This window comes from Macaca nemestrina, chromosome 2, assembly GCF_043159975.1.
Source record: "Macaca nemestrina isolate mMacNem1 chromosome 2, mMacNem.hap1, whole genome shotgun sequence".
Classification (NCBI taxonomy): Eukaryota; Metazoa; Chordata; class Mammalia; order Primates; family Cercopithecidae; genus Macaca; species Macaca nemestrina.
This window is the reverse complement of record NC_092126.1, coordinates 202,044,293-202,072,104: the sequence shown is the minus strand read 5'-3', so window position 1 is coordinate 202,072,104 and position 27,812 is coordinate 202,044,293. Positions and strand designations below refer to the sequence as shown.

At 37.0% G+C, this 27,812-nt stretch overlaps 1 protein-coding gene and 2 long non-coding RNA genes across 27 annotated transcripts in view; 2 read left to right on the top strand and 1 right to left on the bottom strand.

Moving 5' to 3' along the window:
* LOC139361138 (uncharacterized) overlaps positions 1–15,979 on the bottom strand; it is a 31,573-nt gene extending 15,594 nt beyond the window's left edge. Inside the window, exon 1 of the long non-coding RNA XR_011618676.1 lies at positions 15,842–15,979. This is a non-coding gene — a long non-coding RNA (uncharacterized lncRNA). The remainder of the gene's footprint in view (positions 1–15,841) is intronic.
* LOC105485558 (roundabout guidance receptor 2) overlaps positions 1–27,812 on the top strand; it is a 1,382,758-nt gene that overhangs the window by 1,115,639 nt on the left and 239,307 nt on the right. The gene's annotated exons all lie outside the window — the stretch shown is intronic.
* LOC139361148 (uncharacterized) lies at positions 15,936–21,932 on the top strand. Its single transcript, XR_011618681.1, has 2 exons — positions 15,936–16,126; positions 16,525–21,932. It is a non-coding gene; the product is annotated as an uncharacterized lncRNA (long non-coding RNA).

Here is a 27,812-nt window from a genome sequence, read left to right as displayed (position 1 = left end):
CCAGAGTGCTAAAATCTAAATGTATGCCAACCGAATGTCTTTAAATCAGATGTTTATTACCTAAAACTGAAATGTATTAACTAACCTCTCCCAGATGCTCTGATTAAGCTTGGTCCTCAATGGCTGATGTGCATCGACTTACACTAAAGTTATTAACCTAAGAATTTTCCCAGCAAGTCCATCTCTTTCCTGATATTGCAATCTGTGAAGCTTGAACAAATGTTGTTTTTCTTCAGTGTTATTTATCTAAAAAGGAAGTCCAGGAGTAGAAAGGATTCCTGATACTCATTTCTCAGTTGGATAAACCAGTCCTCTCTGAACAAGGAAATAAATACCTCTCTTCAACTTTTAGAAGCAATTGAATGACAGCCTTTTAGTTGCCTATAACTGAGAAGATTGTATGTGACTTAAAGACACAAATTGTAGCTTACTAGTGTATATGGCCCTCTACCCAGTACTTCGCCTGAAATATAAGTGATACTCAATGAATGTCATTTTAACACATAAGATAAATTAATGAGCAGATATAGACCTTTTTAAAACTTATATGACATTTTTATGCTCCTTATAAAGTCACAAAGTATATATAAATAAGATGTAATTAGAATGTGTATTAATGAGAATTTAAAATATTGTGATGTACAAAATGACTGCAGACTTTATTTACAGACGAGATACTATAAATTCCCTTTCCCCATTGTTACCTCTAAACACTTCCATGATTTCAAACCTGTTGAGTTCATCGAGTTGTTAATTCTTGGAGGCAGTGCTTTCTCTGCAAAACAGAAACGCTCTGGCTCTGTGGTGTACAATAAACTTCAGATATGAAGGGTTTTTGTTTGTTTGTTTTGGTTTGGTGTTCTTTTAGATGGAGTCTCTCTGTCGCCCAGGCTGGAGTGCAGTGGCATGATCTTGGCTCATTGCAACCTCCACCTCCCGAGTTCAAACAATTCTCCTGCCTCAGCCTCCCGAGTAGCTGGGATTACTGGTGCGCACCACCACACCCAGCTAATTGTTTGTATTTTTGGTAGAGATGAGGTTTCATTATGTTGGCCAGGATGGTCTTGAACTCCTGACCTTGTGATCTGCCCACCTTGGCCTCCCAAAGTGCTGGGATTACAAGCGTGAGCCACCGCGCCTGGCCAAGATATGGAGTTTATTGGCTTGTTTTTAAACATTTATTACAGAATAATGTGAGTAATTTTAGTCAGTAATGTGCTGTTGTTTTAAATTCAAAATTATTATCATTTAAAATCTTTTCAATATCCCATTGTAATGTTACCCAGGTGACGTTTTAGTGTGGCAGTGCGCAGATCTAGAACATTTATCTGAAGATAAATAACTTTGAAACGGAGTTTAACCATGATTCAAAGCTAGGAAAAAGCCCAAACATTCATCCTGATGTATCTGAGGAAGTCCCTCCTCTAGAAACCTTTTACACCTATTCCTATGGAAAACTTAGCTTGAATTAGACAAGTTTTTCATTCTGCGAGGTCTTTGGGATGAATTCCTCAGGTGAAATGGACACCTCCACTGAGAGCCCTCTCAGTCATGTGAAGTTCTGGCCGCACAGTAAGATGTTGTATGTTTTCCTGCCGTAAGTGAAGACACTTTGTTGCAGAGTTTAGGTAACTTATGAAAACCCTCAGAAAAGTGAGTGGCAGAGCCTGCAACACACTTATCCCAATACTCAATCCAGGAATGTTCCTATCACATCACTTCTAATCCTAACTCTACAAGTGAAATCTAACAATAGCAACCACAACAACAAAGAGAAACAAACACGTGAAATATTGTCATGGAAGGTGAATTTGTAATTACATTTATATTTTATTATTCTAACAATAACTAATGCATATTGAGTACTTCCTAATAAAGGTAAAATCCAGGTAATATACTTAACACAGTACACACTCCACTGTGCTAAGTATTTTACCTGCATTTTATTACTTTATCTTTACAGGAACCCTCAGAAGTGCTTAATAATACTGTCTTCATTTTACAAGTGATAAAAATAGGACTTTAAAAAGTTCAGTAACTTTCCTAGCTATTAGATGTCCTAACTAGATCTGACTTCAGAGCTTGTTCTTATAACCCATCTATGATTCCAATTTACGATATCTTCAGGACTAAAGTAAACAAAAGCTACTGTTTAACACTTTAAAAAAAGATACCAGTGGAACACTTAATTTTCTAAAGCACACAGAGAATTTTCTGTTATAGCATGTTAGGTGTAGAATGTAATACATTTAACTATAGTTCAGACTATGAAAATTAAACTATAGAAACCTTGTAGCAGCATTTCTTTGAGTGTTACATCAGCTACATTTCAGTAACATTTGAGGATTACAAGATACTTTATTAAAATATGTTTTTCTAACTGTTAAAACTCAGAGTTAATTTTTTCAGCCAGATAAATTTTTTTTTTTTTTTTTAATGGAGCCTTGCTCTGTCACCCAGGCTGAAGTGCAGTGGTGTTATCTCGGCTCACTGCAATCTCCGCCTCCCAGGTTCAAGTGATTCTCCTGCCACAGCCTCCAGAATAACTGGGATTACAGGCGCCCACCACCACACTAGGCTAATTTTTGTATTTTTAGTAGAGACAAGGTTTCACCAGGTTGGCCAGGCTGGTCTCTAACCTCTGACCTCAGATGACCCACCTGCCTTGGTCTTCCAAAGTGCGGGGATTATAGGCGTGAGCCACTGCGCCCAGTCGGTAATATTTTTATATAAATTAGTTCTGCTTGATCAAACAGGAAAAGCTCAAAGGTCAGATTTTGAAGTATTTCTAACTTATTTATGAAAATGAGAGGAAAAGAATGCTCCTGTCTGGATGAAGGCTTTTGAAGCAGCTCACATTCTCAACCTGGGATGTTAGAGAGCAGTCTTCACCGGGGTCCCATTCATGAAAAATCTTGGAAGCAGGTAGAGATTTCTCATAGCTGTGGTGCCGCCCGTTTTTACACCAAATATCAGTGTTTCTGGAACTGTCATGGCCCTGGTGGGTGTGTGATTTAGAACGCTAATGAGCGTTGGCAGGCCACCATAGCTCCTGCTGTAATCGTCGCACTTTGGGAGGCTGAGGCAGGAAGATTGCTTGAGGCCAGGAGTTTAAGAACAACCTGGCCAATGTAGCAAAACCCTGTCTCTTTAAAAAAAAAAAAAAGAAAGAAAGAAAAGAAAAGAAAAAAAGAACATCTAATGAAGTCCTAGGAGAAACCTAGGTCAAATCAAGCACCATATTGGGTCCAGCTGGTCTTAGCTCATTTGACCCGTATCCTGGCTTTTCAGGGTCTTATCAGTCCCCAGATTCTACAGCTATTTTACGTATCTTTTTGCTTGTCATGTGAAACTGCTGCCTGAAATTTTCTGATCTCCTGCAATCACCCTGTATTGTTTCTGTCTCAAAAGGAAAATAAAACTTGAGACCCCAATTCACTCTACCAAAAGAAAAAAAATAAGCTGAAAGCCGAGTCATGCCAGAAGCTGCCTTTGCTTTTGTTCCTAAGCAGATAGCTACAGGCAGAAGGTTAAATATCCCCACAGGTAGTTACTCTATGTTCATCTTATCTTATGTACAGTGCCAATTTACTGAGCTCCAGAAAAATACGTAATTGACTATTGCCCTAGCTGCTGCTTTTCTCCTGCACCTTGTAGATTCAGTCATGTGGCCATACCTTTCTTTGTTCACCTCCAGCCTGCTTTTCCCCTTCAAATATCGAAGCCATCTAAATCATCCTTAGAGAAGGGCTCAGACTTGTCTTTTGGGCATTGTCCTTAACCTTGGCAAAATAAACTTCCAAATTGATTAAGAAAAAAGAAACAACAACAACAAAAAACGAGTTTTGCTTGTCCCACCATTTACCCTTGCCAAGTGGTGACATATTTATAGCAAATTTAGTTATAATCTCTTAATATCTATAAGCAATCCAAACTCCATTCTCATACATTCACATACACACACACACACACACACACGCACTTTTTTTGTAATGGTACTATTTTGCTAAAATGTAAAAGGATGCAGGGTCATCTTTTCAATTTATATTCAACAAATGAAATTTTTTTTTTTTTGGCACCAGGCATGGTGGCTCACGCCTATAGTCCCAATTACTCAGGAGGCTGGGGGTGGAGAATTGCTTGAGCCCAAGGAGGTCGAGGCTGCAGTGAGCCATGATCATATCATTGCATTCTAGTCTAGGCAACAGAGTGAAACCTTGTCTATAAAAGCAAACGAACAAACAAATGAAAAACTGTTTTGGGATCTTCCCTTTTGTTCTCCCTCCTTCTCTTCCCCTCCTCTTTATTTCTCTACTTTCTTCTTTTTTAAAATTTGTTTTTGGCGTTTCTCAAATTATCTTAAAAATTAAAGGCATTCTTATTGTAATTTTCTTATGTTTTTAATTTTTATTTCTGTGTTGTATATATTTAAGGTGATACAACATATTTTTATGACTTCTCTCACAATTAAGATCAAGTTCCAGTTTGTGCTAGGAAGGAGTGATGTGTTTTAAGTATTTTATCATGAATCTTCAATTTGTGGCCTTTTACTACTATGGTAAATTGACTGTAAATTAGAAAGGAACCTTAATACACCAATAAAATCTATAAAAAATTGTCTGAAAGAGCCATGTTCTCTAAAGACAATTTGTAAATAGAGACAAGATATAGCATTTTAATATATAGAATGTAAAGCAAATTCAGAGTTTACCTCAGAGGGGTTTTTCTGATGTATTTATTTATTTATCTATTTTGTTGTTGTTGTTGAGACAGAATTTCACTCTTATTGCCCAGGCCGGAGTGCAATAGCACAATCTCGGCTTACCGCAACCTCCACTTCCTGGGTTCAAACCATTCTCCTGCCTCAGCCTCCCAAGTAGCTGGGACTACAGGCGCCCGCCACCACGCCCAGCTAATTTTGTATTTTTAGTAGGTACGGGGTTTCACTATGTTGGTCATGCTGGTCTCAAACTCTGGACCTCAGGTGATCCAACCACTTTGGCCTCCCAAAGTGCTGGGATTATAGGCGTGAGCCACCGCGCCCGGCCTTATTTATTGTTTTAACCCTCTGTCTTCCTCCATAGATGTATGGTGATGATAGAGTGCCCACTTGCTGCATGGGCCTATGTGCATTTAAACAATTTAAACTTTTTTAGAAATCCAGTTCCTCATTTTTGCTAGCCGCATTTTAACTGTTCAGTAGCCTCATGTGGGCTCGTGGCTACTTTATTAGGCAACACAGACGTAAAAGATTTCCACGATCACGCAGTGTTCTACTGGACAGAGCCACACAATGTAGTTTGACATTTAACCAGGAACGTCAGCAGTATGCAGAACTGTGCGGGTTCAAGCCAGTGTTGTTGAAGTGTCAACTGTATTTATATTTTATATTTATACATTTCACACATTTATATTTACTTTATCTTCTTTCCTTTTTTTCTTCTTCCCTTTTTCCTTCCTCGGTTCTTTCCTTCATGTCTTTTCTTCATGTTTTTCTCCCTTTTTTCTTTTTAATTTCTTCTTAATTTCTCTTTTTGACCTAATTCATTCACTTTTTTAAAAAAAAAGAACTATTTCAGCAGGATCAGGACATTGGCTCGCGCACTCTGTGTGCATTTGGGAGCGTGTCTGTTTTCTCAGCCCGCCTGGTAAGGACGCTGACTCCAGGTGAGGGCACAGAACACAGATGAGCTCCTCCAGTGTATGGAAGCCTGGGCTATACTTGATCACGTCAAACACATCCACTAGGAAGGAATACGAAGGAGATTCTAAGATTGTGATTTCACCTGTAAGTGTGTTTAAACAACAGTAACCTATGTCCAGAAGAGGGGAAACGGATTTTCCAAATACCAGCGTGGGGCCTGGGCCATTATGGGGGAGGGGATCAGTGAGATGAGGGTGGTGGCATCCACGTCCTTAAGGCCAGTCCTCCCGCCCCTTCTTCCACATTAACCATGCAGCTTAGATTGCAACCCGGATTCCCATTTTACCCGACCACGGGTAACCTGTCAATTGATTACTCTCCTCCTGGAAGATCTAAAGTTGTTGTATAAGAAAAAGTTCCAGTCAAGTCCTCTGGTGTTTTTCTTGATGTGTGGCATCTTAGGTGGTGTGGCTGTGCCCCCCCGCCCATCTCATCTTGAATTGTAGCTCCCACAGTCCCCACGTGTCATGGGAGGGACCCGGTGTAGGTAATGGAATCACGGGATGGGTCTTCCCCGTGTTGTTCCCATGAGAGTGAATAAGTCTGATGAGATCTGATGGGTTTATAAAGGGAAGTTTCCCTGCACAGTCTCTCTCGTCTGCCCCCATATAAGGTGTCTCTTGCTCTTCTGCCATGATTGTGAGGCCTCCCCAGCCCTATGGAGCTGTGGGTCCATTAAACCTCTTTCCTTTCTAAATTACTCAGTCTCTGGTACGTCTTTATTAGTAGTGTGATAACAGACTAATAAAGCAACTATAATCAAAATGCAACATGAAAAAAATGAACACTGTGTTTTTAAATAGCATGTGTGCCACTTCCATTTTAAAAACATTCAGTAACGGAGATTGTCCCTTATTCCTGTAAGCGCCGCACTCATTATACACAGTGTCTGAAGTGTTAATAGTTCTTATTGGAATCATTGCCCTCCTGAGTTCCCAACATCCCGACAATTCGGGGCATCTCTCCAGTCTCCATCTCTCTTTCAGCTTGCAGGTAGGCTAATGAAAGGTTCCCTCCCTTCCCTGTGCTTTCTGGATGTGTTTCAGGCCCTTTGGATTTCAGACCTGCCTTCATTTTAGACATTCTCCTGAGTGCTGAATGCCACAGTTTGAAGTTCACCGCATCCCCCTCAAAAGGCATTAATTCCATTCCCAGATTATTTGTCTCTGTTGGACACCAAGGGTCTATGATTTTGGAGCAGAATATTTTATTATATTAATGTATTTACAGTGCCAAGTATTGTACAGATTTAGAAAGGAAGAAGACAAAACACTTTCCTACCAAATTGCTTATAACCTGCAGTATTCAAAGTCAAGTTTTCATCAGAAACCTCTGAAATTTGCATCACATTATAATTTTTAAGTATCAAAACAAAAAGCTTTAAAAAAAATCTTTTTTTGAGACAGGGTCTCACTCTGTAGCCCAGGCTGGAGTATAGTGGCACAATCAGGGCTCACTGCAGCCTCAACCTCCCCACGTCAAGCTATCCTCCCAACTCAGCCCCCAAGTAGCTTGGACTACAGGTGCACGCCTGTAGTCTACCTGTAGTCCAGGAAAGGACGTCTTACATGGCGGCAGGCAAGAGAGAACTTGTGTAGGGGAACTCCCCTTTATAAAAACCATCAAACATGGCTTTATATCATGGCAAAGACCTGCCCCCATAATTCTATTAACTCCCACTGGGTCTCTCTCATGACACCTGGAAATTAAGGGAGCTACAATTCAAAATGAGATTTGGGTGGGGATACAGCCAAACCATGTAAGATGCTATACCTCACAAAAAACACCAGCTAATTTTTTGTTGGAATTTTAGTAGAGACGAGGCCTCGTTATGTTTCCCAGGCTGGTCTTGAACTCCTGATTTCACATGATCCTCCCAGCTCGGCCTTTCCAAAGTGCTGGGATTACAGGCATGAGCTACCATTCCTGGTTAAAAGCATTCTTTTTTCTAAGGTGATGTACCTTAGATGGTTTGGATCATCTGTTTTACTTTCTAACATCTATTTTCCATATGCTTTCTAATTCCTTGAGACTTAATATTTTAAAATCTTAATTTTAGCAAGGCCATGCATAACAGATTTTTATCTGCGGAAGAAACTGCACTGTGAAATAAGACCTGTCAAAGCAACAATATTTAAGGTCAACTTTGATGTCAAATTGAAGGCTGGCATTTTAGTTTAGAAGTATATTCATCTATTCTTTGACTTCATAAATTATATTTAGACTATTAGTAGCTACGATAATGAAATTACTGTGGATTGTAAAAATAAGGTATTGCTACTGTGGTCTACCAGGTATCCTTAATAGACTTAGGTTTTAAATTGCTAAAATTCAACCTATTTGACTCTGTCAGAAAAGCTTTAATGTTCTTCATTTGTGCAAACTTTGTTTCTGTCACCCTTGACAAATCCTAATAGGGATTAATTTAGTTATGGGTGACAGGATAAGCTGCAACAGCAACCCTGCATTCTGTCATGGATCCAGACTAGCTGTGCTTTTCTTGCTGCAGGCAGAAAGTTTGCTGAATCTACAATGGACACAACAATGCCTGCCTCTCGTTTCCATCTCTTACTTGTTCTTGTTTAACATAACCTCGTTCTTGTGTTGCCCAATTTAAAATTATATATTGTGGAGGTATTTGCAATTGCAGTAATAAATATGTGTTCTACACATTTTTAATCACTTGCCAGTCTGCATTAGCCTTTTAATTATTAATAAAGTGAAATCCATTGATTTCCTCCAGTTGTTCGAACATGAGTCTGACCTAATCCTGCCTCAGGCTTGAGGGGTTCTGAGATGAACAGCAAATCCTTGAGCTAAACATTAATTTTGTGGGATTTAAGCATAGTACTATTTTTTTATTCCTAACGGAGGCTACTTCTTTGTCTTTTTTCTTCTGAATTTGCAGAAGTATTATGAACTTTGGTCTCTTCCATGTTATACATACAAAGCAAATCTTGAACAAAACAAGTTTGTGATGCCACTAAAATTTGACCTTTCTTATTATTTTGTGCTGAAATTAGAGGTTTTACCATTGCTGCTCATAAAATGGTAGGTTCAGAAGACCGTAATCATATTTTAAGTTTCAGTTGAGCACCAGTTATTAGTATATCATTTTTGTCTGTCTGTGTTAGGAAGGGCTCTGTTTTCATAGTTACATTTTAAACCATATTTAAGAATAAATTTGGATTTATTGAAAATTTTCTTAAGAAATCTAATTTTCTATTTGTTTATTGACATAATATCAATTAACATATTTTTATTGTCTGCCTATAGAAATTGAATAATATATCAATTTCTCTTCTCAATGTCCTTTTACCTGTAAAGGTGTGGTAAGCAGGATGAAAGATTGCTTTTGAATGGAAATTTATATTTGGTCTGATTTACCTATTTTCTTTGGAAAAACACAGTTTAGAGCTTTAGCAACTGGTGAACAGCATTAACTAAAACTTTTGGAAGTGTAAATGCTCTATCTCGTATATGCTAAAATTTTGTTTTTCAAGGACAGAAGAAAAATTACCTATGATAACAGTACCACAAAATGACTAGCACACAGTAAGTTACTTATATATGTGTGAATGAATTAACTATTATATTTTATATATAGTTAATTATATAGTATAATTATAATATATAGCAATATATAATGTATTTATATTGAACATCAAACAATGTTTAATTATAACAACTACTGTGCAAAGACAACTTCACATAGTTCGGGACATTCATATTTATATAAAGTTTATTAAAGTTATTACATTCTGTACAGACTGATCCCCGTCATCTATTATTATTCAACAGTCATTATTTACTATTCATATACTGCTGTTGAATATTTAACTCAATCAGTGTGGTTGTTTCTTACAACTAAATCTGGAGTTCTATTCTTAAAAAAAGATTACAGAATATTGTATATATGTTAATTTATTAAAATATAAACTAGACTTCAAAGAGTTAATTGTAATATGTACAATTGGAAGCTGGGAAATGGAAGAGTACAGGTGCTTATTTGACCAAACAGTGGCCACAGATTTTGTTTTTATGTGTGCAGCCTCTCCTTCTAGAGTGAACCCTCATAACTGCTTTTAATCTCAAATCTCAGGGAATTTGTTTCCAACACCATAATAGTCTTTCAAAAGCAACGGTGATGATAGGAACTTCAAAGCAGCAAGCATCTGTACTTTAAGAAGGGCCAATGGACGCTAGCATCCATCTTCCATAAAAAGCAATTGTGCTTTTCCCTGCTGCCACTTAGAAGAGCGTCCTTGGGGACCTTGTTAGATGCTTTCATGTGAAGACCATTTGACCCACTTCTGATTAGTGTGCAGGTTTTCATGGCAGTGGCTTCTGGGAGGGAGATGCCGTTGGCCGGTCGCCTCCCTGTTCCTGAAGTGAAAAGAAAGCTCTCAGTGGAATATATTAAGGATAATAAAGGGAAGAAAAAATTCCAGTTAAAAGACTGGTGAAGTATTGAACTACTATTAAAAAAAACTAATGAAAACATATTTCTATACTGACTGTTAAGAAGAAAGCAGAGCCAGTATCCCAGTTCCTTGTTTTGTGCTCAGATGAGTTTTGCTTCTTAATTTCTTTTTCTTGCAATCTTTCAGAAATATAGTTTGAGAACGCAAAGAAAAATGACTTTAGCTCATTTCACCTTGAGTTTGTCAGTTTTCCTTTACCTGAATAATGATGTCTACATTTAGAATAACACTAAACAAAAGTCTTTATAAGTAACAGTAAAGATAACCATGAATGCCTGCATTGTTAATGCTGTAATAATTGTCATCATAGCTTTTTTAGCCTTATATATCTTACCTATCTTCACTCCACCAAATTCACCGTTTCATATGATATTCATATCAGCAATAGTGTTGGTATCAAGATATCAACAAGCTTCTAACCATACTACATTTTTTTAACTTTAATGCCAATTCTTCACTAATAACCATTATTCAATATAGAATTATTTTAAGATCCTGCTTGCCTAAATAGGCCCAGTATTTCTCCATTTCTCCTATTAACAGAGTATTTACATTCATAGACTCAAACTATGAAGGAAATAATTTCCTAAGTAGTTTCTCTTGCTATTTTAATTTTATTTGTATAGATGCATACGGGAAGAGTTCAGAGCATAATGCAGTATTTGCTATTTTCTACCCTCCCTTCTCCATGTAGGATTGCCACAGTCTAATTTCCTATTATGATAGATTGATTCTAATGTAGTAGATTTTGGAAACACTGTGTTCAAGCACTCTCATTTTTAATTTCTCCGGCTTTATCCCTTTAAAAACCACAGCTGTTACTAAGATAACAAAAATGATGTTGAATAACTGCTTACTTTTCCACTTTCCCGGAGGGGTGGGGGAACAGCAGGTAGCATAGCCTCATCCCCAAAACAGATGTTACTTTATTAAAAATTCAGTGTTTTGGAGGGAGTAGAAGGAGATTTATGCTTTGGGAGAGCAGTGAAATTAGGAGTAAGAATATGATATGGACCAATTCAGCTTTTAAATTCAAGCTTTGCGTGTATTTTATTGATAGCATTTTAATTGAATTGTATTTTAGATGTGTTTGGATTAATCGAATGCCCAAGGTCCAGCCTGATACTAAGTAATTGCTATCATAATTAGTCAACTCGACAAGTTTTTCTAGACTCTTCATATAAAATTGCACTGGATAAGTTCTGTGGTAGATCTAAATGTAATCATGTATGATACAATTCTTTTATGAGAGTTTAACTGATAATAACACTTTACTAAATTATTTAGCTTTGAAAGTCTTTTTGTTTTGTTAGAATTCAGAGCTCCCCCCCCCTTTTTTTAAGTTAATTCTGGAAGCATGTTGAAAATGTCAACTGCTAGTCATTCTGCAATAACTTAATCTTTTTGATATCCAAATAACCAATAAAATTATATATCTTCAAATCTAGGAAAGATTTCTAAAATTATACCCAAGAAACTTAAAAAAAGAAAAGCACTAGCCATTCTCAGTTGCATCCATCCATCCCTGAGTTAAAATTCTGAAGGTTATTGTCTCACCTCCTATTTGGACCTGCTTTCTAGGTTACTGTTTGTTTCTATATCCTACATTAAGATAAATTATGATGATACACATATTTCCAATGCCATTGAAACAAAGAATTTATAATCTGTAGAAAAACTAGAAATGTGAGTCAAAATTTCAAAACTGGGCAGTCTATAATACACTTCAAATAAATTTATTTCTTTCTGTATTTTTCAGTTGTTTTTTCTTTGAAATAATCAAATTATTAAAAGCCTTCTAATCACCTTACAATCACGATGTAGAGATAAAAGTGTGATTACGTGAAACACTCTGATCTTCACAATTATTGTGAACTTAAGCTGTAATACTCCTGTAGTTACTGTGACCATCAGCAACTAACTGAGGACAGTTATGCAGAATCATTGAATCTTAATTATAGTACTTAAACACTTGCGATTTTTTGCAGGTGTTGGTATCTATTAAGTTTTTTGTTGCTACAATGCTAAATATCTTCTAGACATAATCATGATATTAGACCCTGTCAGGGTTAGATTGCTGTTATTAAATGTCTCAGTCATGAAAGCCTGTCATCTGCCAATGAGGATGAAGAGTTCAAATCTTGCAATTAGTCAGCAAAAGTACATTCAGTTGTTTTTCTTAATCTTGTCAATTTCATGTCATATCATTAGGTAAACCAAGAAAAGGAAGACACTTATGTGGTCAGCTTATTCCATGATACTATGAACCTATAAGTAGAAAAATTATTGTTTTTTATTTGTGAGGGGAATAGAAACTTCATCCTTTGAGGTCCCTAGTAAAAGTGAATGCATTCAGAAAACTACGACACATTTAGATTAAATATAAATATATGTTAAAATTTTCAGATGACAGATACTTAAAGGATGTTTAAAGGTGTCACATCTAAATTTCAGGAAACTGTGTCAGTATTACACATATCTTTAAATTATCCAGTTTTTCCAAGCAAATATTCAGTGTTATTGTAGAAATAAGTCAGGTTTCTGGGGAAAAAATTGCTCTCTCACCCAAAAGAAAGTCTATCTTTTCATATTTGGGAACTGTAGGTACTAAAAGTCTTTGTCAGCGAGACTGATCATGGCTTGTTCATTTGTTGCACCCTACCAAAAAAAGACGTTCTGTGAAATCAAACTACATCAAAACTTTCACAGTGGAAACTTCCTTCACGAATGCACTTAAACCAACCATACCTGACAGCCATAATCAGAGGTGTTTGTTTCTATAGTGAAGTAGAAATGCATCCTCTAGAACAATCCCATCTTCATGAGTCCCATCATAACACCTGCTCTTACCTAGAAGGCTCTGTCTTCTGGTTGGCAGCCCAAGTTGGAGATGAAGCCTTGTAAGTGTGAATGCAATTAGTTTACTTTCACTAAAGGATCCTGAGTAAGAAACCTTTTTGTGCACCCCTGTGTATTTACTAGCAACATCATTTGGCAATAATGTATGTCTTTCTTTTGGCAAATGTGTATGTGTATATTATCTACCTGTAAATAGGTGCCTATAAGTGTTCAATATTATTCATAAAATGTTCATTGCAACAAATTGGTGTTTATAAATTGTATTTATATTTTAATAGTTTTCTGAAGAATTTCAATTTACTTAATGCAAACTATATAATTTTTGTTTTGTAAAATTTCTGAAATGTTCTTCCCGGCTTTGTATTGAGTTCTGAATATGTCTGCAAAACCCTTTACTTATTAAATATTAGTAATTCATGCTATTTTAAAAAAATTAGGAACAACAAAGAAAGGGAAGAGACATAAAAATAGATAAATTTTAAACCACTATTTATCCTAGTACTCAAATGAAATGTCTTTACCATTTAGATGTATTGTTTTCTAAACATGATGAATAATAGAGAACATTAGAATGTATGTATTGTATTTCATATGTATTGTATTTCATATACAAATGAAATACACTAATATTCACTTCAATGATGAGATAGCAAGGATCATTTTAAAGCCAATTATATGAACTTCTGGATTTAACTGAGCTTTAGACCTCTAAGTCCTTTGTACACTCTTTTGATGCAGGAAAACCAAAAGAGAGGATTTCAGGGAACATGCGGGAGGGAGGGAGGGAGTTAGTTTGGAATGCTTGGTGGAGAGAAGGGAGTGTTCGAACTGATGAGGTTGGTTGTGGGAAGCATGATGCCAAGCTGAGGAGTTTCTTCTTTATTTTAACTTTGCCAGTGATATTGTTTTGTTCTTGAAATTTTGAAAGAGAGATACAATCACAGAGAAAAAGAGAGACTGAATCTAGTAGAATTCTCATTGTATATTTTGTGCCATGTAAAGTTATCTACATGGAAAAAAAATCATTTCCTTTTGTAAAGGGCTTTCTCTTGCTCAGGTTTACTGAAAACATGGATTTTTACTAGGCTTATTTTTTCTTTGTATTTTAATTTATTTTTTTAGAGACAGAGTCTCACTCTTCTTTCCCGGCTGGAGTGTAATGGCGTGATCATGGCTCACTGCAACCTAGATTTCCTGGGCTCAAGTGATCCTTCCACCTTATCCTCCCTAGTTGCTGGGACTACAGGCATACATCACCTCCCCTAACTAATTTTGTTGTTGTTGTTGTTGTTGTTGTTGTTTTTTTGTAGCGAATGGGGTTTCACCATGTTGTCCAGGCTGATCTCGAACTCTTGGGCCAAAATATCCACCTGCCTTGACCTCCCAAAGTGCTAGGACTATAGGCGTGAGCCACCATGCCTGCCCATTACTTGTTATCTTTTTAACTTAATTAAAGCCAAGTCTTGTAAAATAGCCTGGAGTTAACAAAAGTTTTTTTTTTTTTTTTAATTCTAAAAGTGATACAATTCAAGTTCCTGTTTCGGAAATTAGCAAAATTAGTTATTGTCTTTCAGCAGTTCGTTCCTTACACAAGCCTTTGAGAATTTATTTGAAAAGATAAATCAAATAGCCAAGTTTGACTTTTTAAAAATATATTTTCCTTCTTTCAGTTCTCATTAGATGTAGATTTTGAGAAAATAGTTGGGGCAGTGAATGATTCTAGAAAGGCACTTAAAACAGTTAACTACTAAAATAGCCTATTTAAATGCTTTGAGTGAATGATACAGAGAGCTAAGTTTATTTTTGGCATATTAATTCCCTTCATATCTAGAGCTCTCCAGAAAAGCTCTGCAGATAGAATGCCCAATGCACGCATTCCTTTGTGACAAGTAGTCAGGATATATTTTATGGAAGTTTCCTAGTAATCTTTTCTTCTTTTAACAATACTTGGCTTAGTAAATCAATATTTTTGTTTGAGTTTCTTTTTAAATCACAATTCAGAACAGCTTCAGACACTGAATCAAGATGTGAAATCCATGTTCTGTGGCACAAATTTCAAATTGTGTTTTAAAGCCTCAATCTAAGCAAATCCTAAATCCCTATTTTATTTTTTTGAGGATGGAACTGTACCTTAATGACCATAACGTGTGGTTATACCATATGTCTAGAAGTAAATTGATTTAATTGGCCATGACAAGCACTTCTATAGTACTGTATGGTAATAAATAAATACAGAGTTCATGCACTCTCCTTAGGGTTAAAATACACATGCTGCCTGTGTATGGATGCACATCTATGCATAACTATTCCTAGCTAGCAAGCAAGCTATCTCTATCTTTTAAAAACGTTTACACCTGGCCGGGCGCAGGGGCTCAGGCCTGTAACCCCAGCACTTTGGGAGGCCGAGGGGCGGATCACGAGGTCAGGAGATCGAGACCATCCTGGCCAATACGGTGAAACCCCGTCTCTACTAAAAATATAAAAAACGAGCCGGGCGTGGTGGCGGCGCCTGTGGTCCCAGCTCCTCGGGAGGCTGAGGCAGGAGAATGGCGGGAACCCGGGGGCGGAGCTTGCAGGGAGCCAAGATGGCGCCGCTCACTCCAGCCTGGGCCACAGAGCCAGACTCCGTCTCAAAAAAAAAGAAAAAATGCAGGCCGGTTGCAGGGGATCATGGATCACGCCTGTAATCCCAGCACTTTGGGAGGCTGAGGCAGGTGGATCACAACGTCAAGAAATCTAGAGTATTCTGGCCAACATGGTGAAACCCCGTGTCTACTAAAAATACAAAAATTACCTCGGCGTGGTGGCGGCGCCTGTGGTCCCAGCTCCTCGGGAGGCTGAGGCAGGAGAATGGCGGGAACCCGGGGGGCGGAGCTTGCAGGGAGCCAAGATGGCGTAAACTTACGTTTACGCCCGGAAAACTGAGGCCCCAGAAACCCCGCGTAACCGGCCTAACTCACGTAGCTCTGGGAGTCATGGTGATTACACTGAAACCCATCAGCCTGACACTATGATGCAGGTTGAAATCTATTGCCTTGGGTTAGGTCAATCTGCCCAGAGAGAGATTTTGCTGTGAGTGGTGAGTGGTTTGTATAGGAAAAGACAGATGGAAGAGGGTTTGTGTGGCCAGACAGGAGAGAGGAAATGGATGAGGAGGCAGAGAAAATGATGAAACTAGTAATGAAAGCGTTGACATTGATTAAATTCCACTTCTTAGAATTGTCACTGATTAACCATGTAGCTTAGCATTTTATTTAAAAATTTTCCTTATTTCTGGTCCAGGATGCCAGGCATCCAAGAATTTAGACTTTAAAAATGATAGGGTTAACTCAACAGGAAATGGATAGGTTGTGAATTATCTGACTTGGTGAATTCTAATCAGAGAAACAGAACTATTACAATGTTTCAGTAACTTTTAGGGCATCTTCAATAATTAGTGGTTAATATTTCTGAATGGCACTGGTTTCTTTTCTGTAGGCTTTATCAACTACTGAGAATGTGCAATCAACTGTGGATTCTTCTGGAGTCTTTTGGGGGCCTTTTAAAGTAAATCAGACATTGGAGCACACAGTTCTAAGAAGCAGCCAGTAAATGCACTTTAGACATTAAACATTATCCAACACGTTCGGTTCGTTTAAGTGTCCAAATATGCAAGTAATTGTTTTAACATATTTAATTTGCATATTTGTTTTAACTGAGAAATTGTGTTCAACTTTTTCTTCTGAGTAACATTTCTTTGATTGTTTTTATGATTGCCTTGCAGTGGTTCAAGAACCACTTTTATATTGGTTAGTATGAGGCTAATTATGCATTCACGAGTGAGCTCAATGCAGATGTAGTTAATTCTCACAACTACCCCATGACTTCACTTCAGAGATGAGGAAAACTGAGATAGAGCTTGGTTAAGTGAGTTGTCAAAATGCTATACCTAGTGAGTGGCAAAGTTTAATTACAATTCAAATTTTTTCTACTACAAAATTGATCGTGTTAATCCCTATGCCTTACTCTGTTTGAAGTAAGTTTTAACATATGTATACAATTTTTGTGTTCTTTTCTACCTTTCCTGGGAGGGTTCTTGCAAGAATAAAAACATAGGGTTCTGTGGGATTTTTCAGATTGTTTCCACAATTCTTGGTTATTTCCTCCATAGAAGCCAAGAACATAGAAGATACGAAAGCGTTGTAGAAAGAAGTAAATCTGTCGAGAAATTTCATGCCTTTTTTTAGATTACTCCTTAATCAGTCCCTGCAGTTTACTGAAAAATCCTGCTCTGGGTGGACTGATTACAAGCTTATATTTTATTTCTGCTGGTCATGTACTACTGCAGAGTTGTTTGTAAAACAACAACAACAACAACAATCAAAGAGGGGATTTCAGTCCTTAAAAGGATTTTGTTTATCTTTCTAGAATTCATGCAGTGTTACAAGTCTTTTCATGAATCCAAGTCTCTTCTTTACAGCTAGATTTTAAACTTTTTCAAGGCAGGGACAGTGTATTTTTATATTGATTTTCATATATGCTAGATGCAACTCAGAATTTTATGAAATACTTCTTGAGTTAGATTTTGCACTGTACTTCTTTTTGAAGACTATCCTGCCTCTTTAAGCAGGGAGATACAGAAGTAAACCTATTGGGCTTGTAAAAAGGGTATGCACTTGAAAACTTGGTGGCCTTTAGAAAGCATTGAGATGTTGGACTTAGAACAACAAGGGACATATTCTGTGAAATTGTTACAGTAGCTAGCTAGTCAGACATGAGCAGAGCAGGAGAGCACCCTCCCGGCAACACACACAAGAAGAATGTCAGGCAACCATCCGGTGATGGTCAGGTGTTTGTTTAAATCACCATCAGGTGATGGTCAGGTGCTTCATGACCAATAATAATTGGTCATGTACCCAGTAATGGGATGGCTGTGTCAAATGGTATTTCTGGTTCTAGATCCTTGAGGAATCCCCCCACTGTCATCCACAATGTTGAACTAATTTACACTCCTGCCAACAGGGTAAAAGTATTCCTATTTCTCCACATCCTCTCCAGCATCTGTATATACCTAAAGGATTATAAACCATTCTACTATAAAGACACATGCACACATGTGTTTCTTACACTATTCACAATAGTAAAGACTTGCAACCAACCCAAATGCCCATCAGTGACAGACTGGATAAAGAAAATGTTGCACATATACACCATGGAATACTATGCAGCCATAAAAAAGGATGAGTTCATGTCCTTTGCAGGGACATGGATGAAGCTGGAAACCATCATTCTCAGCAAACACAGGAACAGAAAACCAGAAATCAAACGTCTTATGTTCTCACTCATAAGTGGGAGTTGAACAATGAGAACACATGGACACAGGGAAGGGATCATCACACATTGCGGCCTGTCGGGGATGGGGGGCTAGGGGAAGGAGAGCATTAGGAGAAATACCTAATATAGGTAATGTGATGGGCTGATGGGTGCAGCAAACCACCATGGCACATATATACCTATGTAACAAACCTGCACGTTCTGCACATGTATCCCAGAACTTAAAGTATAATAAAAAAATTAAAAATAAAATAAATAATAATTGGTCACAGCCAGCGTCAGGCAAAGGCAATCTCCCAGTAAACAGAAGCACCTGAAACCGGTGATCAGAAGCTTCTGAATATCTCAGGAGTTGGGTGAATAGGTTCAACCATGCACATTAGAAGGCACAATGGTCGAGTTTAACTAGTATATGACCTTCTAGGGACATTTGACTGTTAACGGAAGAACGCCTCAAGTGAGCATGTGTACAACCCCGGTCAGCACACTGCACACGCTCCCCTCCCAGGTGCTAGTGGGCCACTGTGCATGAGGGCAGCCCACCAGAGGGAAGAATCAGGGGAGAAGGGATGCAGGGCCCCCATATGCTGGCCTACAGAATCCCATGTTAAAAGGTCAGACCACGCAGTTGATCGCTCAAGTTGCCCACTTGGCCGTCTTCCAAGTGTCCTTTACTTCCTTTCATTCCTGCTCCAAAGGTTTCTAGTAAACTTTTACTCCTGCTCTAAAGCTTCCCTCAGACTCTCCTTCTGCCTGTGCCCCTCAGTTGAATTCCTGTTTCTGAGGAGATGAGAATTGAGGTTGCTGCAGACCCGTGCAGGTGCATTCCACCACCAGGAACAGAATTAGTAAGCAATGATAGACCAAACATTTCTCAATTAATTAGTTAATTATAACTGACAAAATTATATATTTGTGGTGTACAACATGCTTTAAAATATATATATATACATGTGGAGTGGCTAAACCAAGCTAGTTAACATGTGTGTTGTCTCACATATGTTTCATTTCTTTGTGGTGAGATCACTTAAAATCTACTTTCAGCAATTTTCAAGTGTACAATACATTAACTGTGGTCACTACATCGTACAACCCATCTATTGAACTTATTCTTCTGTTAGGTAAAATTTTGAATCCTCTGACCAACATTTCCCTAATTCCTCTCATACCCCCAGCTTCTGTTAACCACCATTCTCCTCTGCATCAGATTCCACGTATAAGTGAGATCACACAGCACTTGTCTTTCTGAGTCTGGTTTATTTCCCTTAACCTAACGGTCTCCAGATTCATCCATGCTGTCATGAATGACAGGATTTCCTTCTTTTTTTGAAGTCTGAATAGTATTTCAGTGTGTGTGTGTGTTTCTTTTATCCCTTCATTTATTAACACTTAGGTTGATTCTTTATGTTGGTTATTGTGAATACTGCTGCAATGAACATTAGAGCACAGATATCTCTTTGGTGTGGTGATTTTTATTTCCTTTTAAATACATACCCAGTAGCGGGACTGTTGGATCATGCGGTACATTTCTATGTACCAAACATTTCCGTGGAGTAATAAATCAAGATGAAAAACGTGGAGTTTGAATCGGACCAATGGAGAGAGTTTTTCTTAAGCCGGCACTTTGTTCTCAGGCCTGGGTTGCTTGGGGTAGGTCAGTGTTCCAAATTGGCGCTAGGCTCAGAAGTGGTTGGTTTTCAAGTTGGCATTTGCTGAAATAAAACACTAGACTAGCATCCAATTAAAGGTACACAAATGCCATAGTTCTTTTTTATTGTGAGGAAGGAATTGGGGAATAATAATTCCTTGTAATACTGAAGCTGCAAAAATGTTATTTGGCAGCCTCTCTATATAATATCGTGACTCGTGGATTCTGGTTTTAAAATAAGCATGGGGCATGGAGACGTTATTGAAATAGAGCGAAGCCTTATGGAATACAGTATCTCATGTGTAAGTTTATGTACATAGCCCCTGTATATAAACATTAAGTGTGTGTGTATTTGTAAGATGTAAGGAGGCAAAATCCACTCTTCGTTGTGTTTATCTGAGACAGATAATTTCATGATTACATTTCTTCTTCTGTGTCACTTGCAGTATTTCTTCTAACAGTTGTTGGACAACAAGCTCAGACATTTTAAGAGCCTACAGATGTCATAATTAAGCTTAGTAATCAGTCTAGAAATAAACACACAAATAAAAAAGGATCATAAAGGTCAGCAATATGGCAAGGCATAAACATGGAATTCTAGAACTTGCTTTTATTATGAAAAGATGTATTTTGCAGTTAAAAACCTGTCATTCTTTGCATATGTTCAACTGAAATATGAAAGAAGGAAAATTCTCTCCAAATGATTAAGGTAACATTTTACAGGGGACATATGGATATTCTTAGAATTTGATGGGGGTAGGGGACCTTTCCTGGAATCAATTATAGGAAATTTGGCAAAATTGAAGTAAAATATTCATTTGCTTTGCTTGTTATAGTTACGTTTGTTATAAGCTTTTTAAAAATCCAAAATAATAAAATGAGAGTAATTTAAATCAATGGGAATTAAATGTGTTCAAATAATAGCATGACAAAAAAGACATTGGAACTGATTTTGAATAGTATATTTCAATATGTACTGAGTAAAGTTCTAGGTCTGATGTCTTCTCTTGGCTGAAATTTTCTAATACCCTCCCCAACTGATGTTGTTTCTCCTATGTCTTATGTTCCTTGCAGGTTGTACACATACATGCACTTCCCTGAAACCAAAAATCACAGAATTGTTTGTTTACCTACCTACCCCACGAGACTATGAGTTTCTTGGAAGCAGTGATCTCTTATAAAACACCTTTGGGTCTGCAGTTATTTTTAACACATCATGAACTTCCTATTTAATGTATAGTATTGCTAGCTCAGGGCTGAGAGAAGACAATAAAAGATGAATAAGAACTTATAACTAAATGAACAAATAAATAAGTGAATGAATATGATAGTGTATGAATGTTGCACTGATATTTACTTATTTTGACTTGATACATTTCATTGTAAACAGTAAAAATGTAGAGAATATTCTTCTTCATAAGAATAAATGGTATTTTAGAGCTTTCTTTGTAAAATATATGTAATTTATTTAAATATTACAAATGTATTTGATTCACCAAAAAATTAAAAATATAGTACCATTCACATCTTCATATTCTAATTCTGATTAAGTTTTAAATAGCAGTTGTGTCTTTGAAGTGAATGTGTTGTTTGTTCTGCCCTAAATATAACTTAACATTGCAGGTAGAATTCTAGTGTTTGGAAATGCTGAGAAGTCAGAATTGCAATTACTCAGTGTAGGATAAATATTAGCTATAAATATAATTATGTATAAATATAATGAATATAAATATTAGTTATAAAAAGTATAAGCCTCTTCCAACTCGTAATGTTTCTAAGTCTACTAAAAAATTAAAGAGTTTTAATAGCTTAGGAGTTGGTAGGGTAAAAGGAAAAACCACAAACAATGATGTTGGAATGCAAGAAATATAATTCGATAGCGCAGAGGTGAGCAAAAAGGTTTGTTGGGCCAAATTCAGCAAAATTCAATGCAGAAAATACTTACTGTCTGGCCCATTAAAGAAAATGTTTGCTGATCCCTCTATGTCATGAAAAGATAAACTTGAATTTGATTTGTATGGCAAAAAGTAGAGGTATGAAGTAAAATGTATAGTCCATTTTCACACTGCCAGAAAGATACTACCTGAGACTGTACAGTTTGTAAGAAAGGAGGTTTAATTGACTCACAGTTCCACGGGGCTGTGGAGGCCTCAGGAAACTTACAGTCATGGCAGAAGGTGAAGGCAAAGCAAGGCACAGCCTTTACACGGCGGCAGGCAAGAGAGGAAGCGAAGGGGAAGTGCTTCCCTGAGAACTCACTCACTGACATCATGAGACGAGCATGGGGAAACCGCCCCCATAATTCAGTCGCCTCCCATCAGGTTCCTTCCCCGATATATGGGATTACAATTCGAGATGAGATTTGAGTGGGGACAGAGTCAAACCATATCATAGGGATTTCTTCAGAATATTAGTATTGTGATGTACTTATTTTTACCTTTTAAATAAAAAGTAGAGTGAAAATGTCAGAGTCAGAAATTAATGGATCAATGTTTTTCTTTGTCCCTATCCAAGTTTGAGATAATAAATATAAATGCTTTATCAACATGGCCTTATTAATACTTTATATTCAATGCAAAAGGAATGCTGACTGGAAAATAATCTCTATTACTAATACTTACTACTTGGATGCTAAGCCTAGTTCTGTCCTTGTTTTATTTTTTTCCCAGATATTAAAATATATTTGCCTGTAAGTTGAAAAGTAAAATATGACTGCAGGCGGCTCATTTGGTTTTCACGTATTTTGAAAGTTCTAGGCTATGGTGCCCCTTTTTGTTCCCATTTCATGCTTTCCCATTTTTTGGAGACAAGTTACAATTTCTAACTATGTTTGCTCTTTGAATTATTTTATGCTTCTTTGTAGCAATGAGAGGCTTTGGAAGAAAATGTGCAGAACATAACTTTCTCAAAGTTGACATTTTAAATATAATACATTTGATCTTGCATTTCAAGTTCAGGTTGCACTAATGAGACTTCTTTATGAGCAAAGACAGGAGCAAGGCTTTAATGTTTTGAATAGCTATAACTCTTTTTATATGTAGATATGGGGTCTTGCTATGTTGCCCAGGCTGGTCTTGAACTCCTGGGCTCAAGCAAACCTCCTTCCTTGGCCTCCCAAAGTGCTGGAATTACAAGAGTGAACTACCTAGGCAAGAATTCTTTTATGTCTGTGGATATAGATCTATGCTAAGTGACAAAGGAATGGACAGTATTCACGTTGCCTCATGCTTTCAAAGAATAATGTATGGTGCAGGGACATCTAGAAAACGGGCTTTTGGTGGATTAAAAGAAAGTTATGAGTGGGTTGGCCAAATAATTTCTAAAAAACATCAACCCTAGAGTAGTTTTCTCTAAGTATTTTGGAATCGTTTCTTTAGATATTTATATGACCTTATAAACAAATATCATAAAATTATGGTTCCGATTTACTGACACATTGCCTTGCTGGAAATGTGGTTTCATGCCAAGAACAAACATGAAAAATGTAGCAAAGCTAATTACAGTACAACGTGTGTCCATCATTTGATCTTTTGGAGGAGTTAAGGGAAATTCAAAAGAAAAATTATCATGTGCAAATAAAGAGAGCTTAGCTGTCTTGCCTACTGGCCCAAGGTCTCCATCATTCCTGCAGCGTTTACTTTGTGTATCAGGAGTTAATTAAGGTGAAACGTGAGGAAATTAGGGCTAATCCTCGAGCCTCTGCTGGCCTGTTGTCTCCAAGGCTATTGCCCAAACCAAACTGTGTTCTTTTAAAACAGTTTTAAAAAATAATGCTTGTGTTTATTTTAGACATTATTCTTAATTTTTAAAGTTGTTCTTATTCGTTTTAAATAGGACTTTCCATGGAAAAAGTGTAAAGAATGATCTAACTTTAGTTTTGATTTAAAAAGTAAAATAAGACTCATTAATACATAGGTGGTCACTCACAGAATTATAAGTTTCCGTTTGTTTACTTTACATGTTACTAACAGATTTAATAAAATTCGTATTAATATAAATCTTTAGCTTTGATTATGCTGGAAAGGTACATGCCCTTCCCAAGAAAATTATATTTCTTATACAGATTTCTCAATATATTATGCATTTGTATGTGTATCATAGTAATTGGAGGGAGGATTGGAAAAAACAAAACAAAACAAAAACAAAAAACAAACAAAAACCTTCCATGAACTGCATTGAGGTATTTTATCTTTGAGGAACATTCTAACCTTTAGAATTCACCAAATAGATCTGCTAAGTAGTGACTGATTTATTCCCCTTATAATAAATACATCTCTGGTATCAAATACATTTAATCCCACACTAAATTGTTTGTGCGTGTGTGTGTGTGTGTCATTTATATTTTCACTTTTTCAATGAAAGTAAAGAATAAGAAGGTTGTCTATCCTTGTTGTTTATCTAAGTTGAAATAAAAGTGTGTGCTCCTTTATTACTCTAGTCTTATAATTTATCAATCGTACTAGAATCTGTACTCTTGCCAAAAGACATTTCATTAAGGTGTTAAGACTTTAGAACTGACACTCCCTCCCATAGTAATTAAATAGCAAATTGCAGGTAAGCAGTCATGACATTTATGAAAGGGGGAACTTGTAGGGGTAAAATCTCTTTTGTTGTATTTTATAATATACTATCAGGACTGGGGCTAATAAATCTATTATTATAAGTTTGATTTGGGGGGTGTTTGTTTTCCCAATTGCTATCAAAATTTAACTTTTATTTCACCTATATTGATTTCTTCTGTTCCATCTTGTTACTTATTTATCTATTTTGTTATTTTTTTAGAGACAGGGTTTCAATCTGTGGCACAGACTGGAGTACGGTGGCATGATGATAGCTGACTGCAGCCTCCCTTAATCTCCTGGGATCAAGGGATCTTCCTGCCTCAGCCCCTAACATAACTGGGGCTGCAGGCACACACCATTGCGGCTGGCTAATCTTTTAATTTTTTAATTTTTTTGTAGAGGCAGGTTCTTGCTTTGTTGCCCAGGCTAGTCTCGAACTCATGGCTTCTAGTGATCCTCTGGCCTCATCCTCCCAAAGTGCTGGAATTACAGTCGTAAGCCGTCATACCTGTAATCCGTCTTTTATGTGTACTTTTAAAAGAGTTCTTTATGCTAGCATCTTGAAATATATATTTTATATATATATATGTATATATAATCTTTTACAGAGGTTAAAATTATTTTTTTGCAGAGTAAACCAGGTAAACCAGTAAAGATTACAGAACAATTATATTGCAACAAGTTGCTAATTCATAGTTTCTGTTTGAGACTCTAGAGCAGTTAATATTTACATTGTTAGATGTGTGGCCAAATCATAAACTTTTATTTAGTAGGCAATTTCATAACCTCGAAATGTCTGAATCTTACTCTTTTTGTATTGAGGGAAAAAAATGATAATTTTAATTCTATAGGCTTTAAAACTAAAGCAAACTCTAGGTAGCATGGCTTGGCTTATTTAGTGAATTTAATGTTGATGCTTTAAAAATGGAAGTGGGGCTTTTCTCCTGCGAAATTGCCAAGAGAGCATTTGCACCATGGCATTTAAGAATATATCAGATGAGATTTTCTATTGATCCCAGTTGCGGGGATGAGTGCCCCGAGGGAATAAGTGAGCCGCCTTTATGAGGCTCCCTGTCATCAAGGATTTAGCTGTTTCATTTACAGATTCCTGTAAATGTTCACCAGATTCATGACCAGCAATTTTCACTGGAGAAGGACTGGACCGTGGATAAGCAAATGACTCTTTGTCATTAATGGTTTCAAGTAGCATTAAAAATGTTCCGGCAGCTCCATTGATTTTGATGAAGCCATGGAGCCCAACTGCAATGTGTATCTAGCTCATATTTCCAATTATAAGGCCAAGGGAAGAATCAAAGTGACTAATATGTAACGTACACACGTATGCACATACCCTAATTTTGATTACATAGCTTTTCCTGTATAGGGATTTAACTTGAAGTCTACAGATGTTCACATTTAGCACAGCACAATAAAACTACAAGTAAAACAGAACTACTTTTTATGTAATTAAATTTATATCTGCTAATGTTCACTTCCTTAATTGGGTTATCTCCTAAGCGATCAGTAAATTGCTTGCAATGACTAATTTGCATGCCTCCTTAGACACTGTAGCTGGCTGATGATTTTAAAAGTATAAGTACCTACTAGTGTACCAAAATTCATTTTGAATTAACAGTAAATAAATAGATGTTCAAAAATTCTTGAGACATGACAGATAAATGAGTGGCTACATCTCTCTGTGGAATTTTCTATGTATCAAAACTTTTTTAGTTCATGTGTTACTGTTTAAATGACCTCCCATTAATGTAAGCCTTTCATTTATAAACATATTATTAGTAATAGTTTTTAAATTTCACTTAGAGATGTGTTAGAAAAATCTATAGCTACTTTTCTTGGTCTGTATTGCTTCTAGTATGGGCTGACTCACAGATGCTGCAAAGTGTTCCAGAATTTGCAATTTCCTCTCCTCCTCCTCCTCCATCTTCTCCTTCTCCTTCTTCTTTCCTCCTCCTCCTCCTCCCTCTTCTTCTTTTTCTTCCTCCTCCTCTTCCCCCTCTTCCTCTTCCCTCTCCCCCGCTTCTTCTCCTCCTTCTTCTCACTGTGTCACCCCAGTCTGGAGTGCAGTGGTGTGATCAGAGCTCGCTGCAATCTTAAACTCCTGGGCTCAAAGGATCCTCCTGCCTCAACCTCCTGAGTAGCTGGGACCATAGGTATGCGCCACCACTCCCAGCTCTTTTTAAAAACATTTTGCAGAGATGAGGTCTTGCTATTTTGCCCAGCTGGTCTAAAACTCCTGGACTCAGACCATCCTCCTCCCACCTCAGCTTCCCCAAAATGCTGGGATTACAGGCATGAGCCACCAAAAGCAGCTCGTAATTTGTAATCTCTTATAAGCACAGAGCATAAATAAAAATGGCATCATTTTTAGGTTCTCCTAACTCTTCTGGCCCATTCTTCACTGTCTGCCCAGGAACAAAGTCCTGCTCTTGATTCCATGATTATCCAAGTAATTCTAAAGGTCTTCTCATACATGCCTGGTGAGGGCATAAATTAATAAAACCTTTATTGAGGACAACTTAGCAATATTTATAAAAATTAAAAATGCCTGGAGCCTTCAACCCAGCAATTCCACTGCTGTAAATCTATATTTCAGATAAATTTGTGTATGTGAAAAATGGCATTATATGTGTCAACTTTTGCTTTAAGGCATTGTTTTAAATCATGAAAAATTTCAACCTAAGAAGGATGAAGTCAACAGGAGACTTCCTAAATAAGTTATGGTACAGCTCGCTTTGAGCCATAATTAAAGAATGAGGACGTCCTTCATGCCTTGCTACAGTAAAGTTACCAAGACACTTTATTAAGCAAGAAGAATAAAGGTGGTCAATTGAACTTCCCCATCTTAAACAATTTGTGTAAAAATGGAGAAATGAATATATATGCATATACATGTATATTTATGCATATTAGCTTATATGTGTGTAAACTACCTGGAAGGACGGACATAAAAGAAATTAATCATACTGGCTATTTATGGACAAAGCTAAAGGAGACAGGTACGAGCATGGCATTTTTCTGTAACGACTTTAAAAAAAGTTTTTCTATCATGAAAACGTTTAAAATATTCTCATCTTTTATTGTTTCCTTCCCAACCTGATATCCCATGTTCAAATGTTCGAATTGCATTTTTCCTCTTCCCCTCTTTTAAATCTCCATTTTAGCGCTGTCACTTTTAGTTGGCTATTAGAAAAACAACCTAAATTCGTATTAATGTGTAGGTG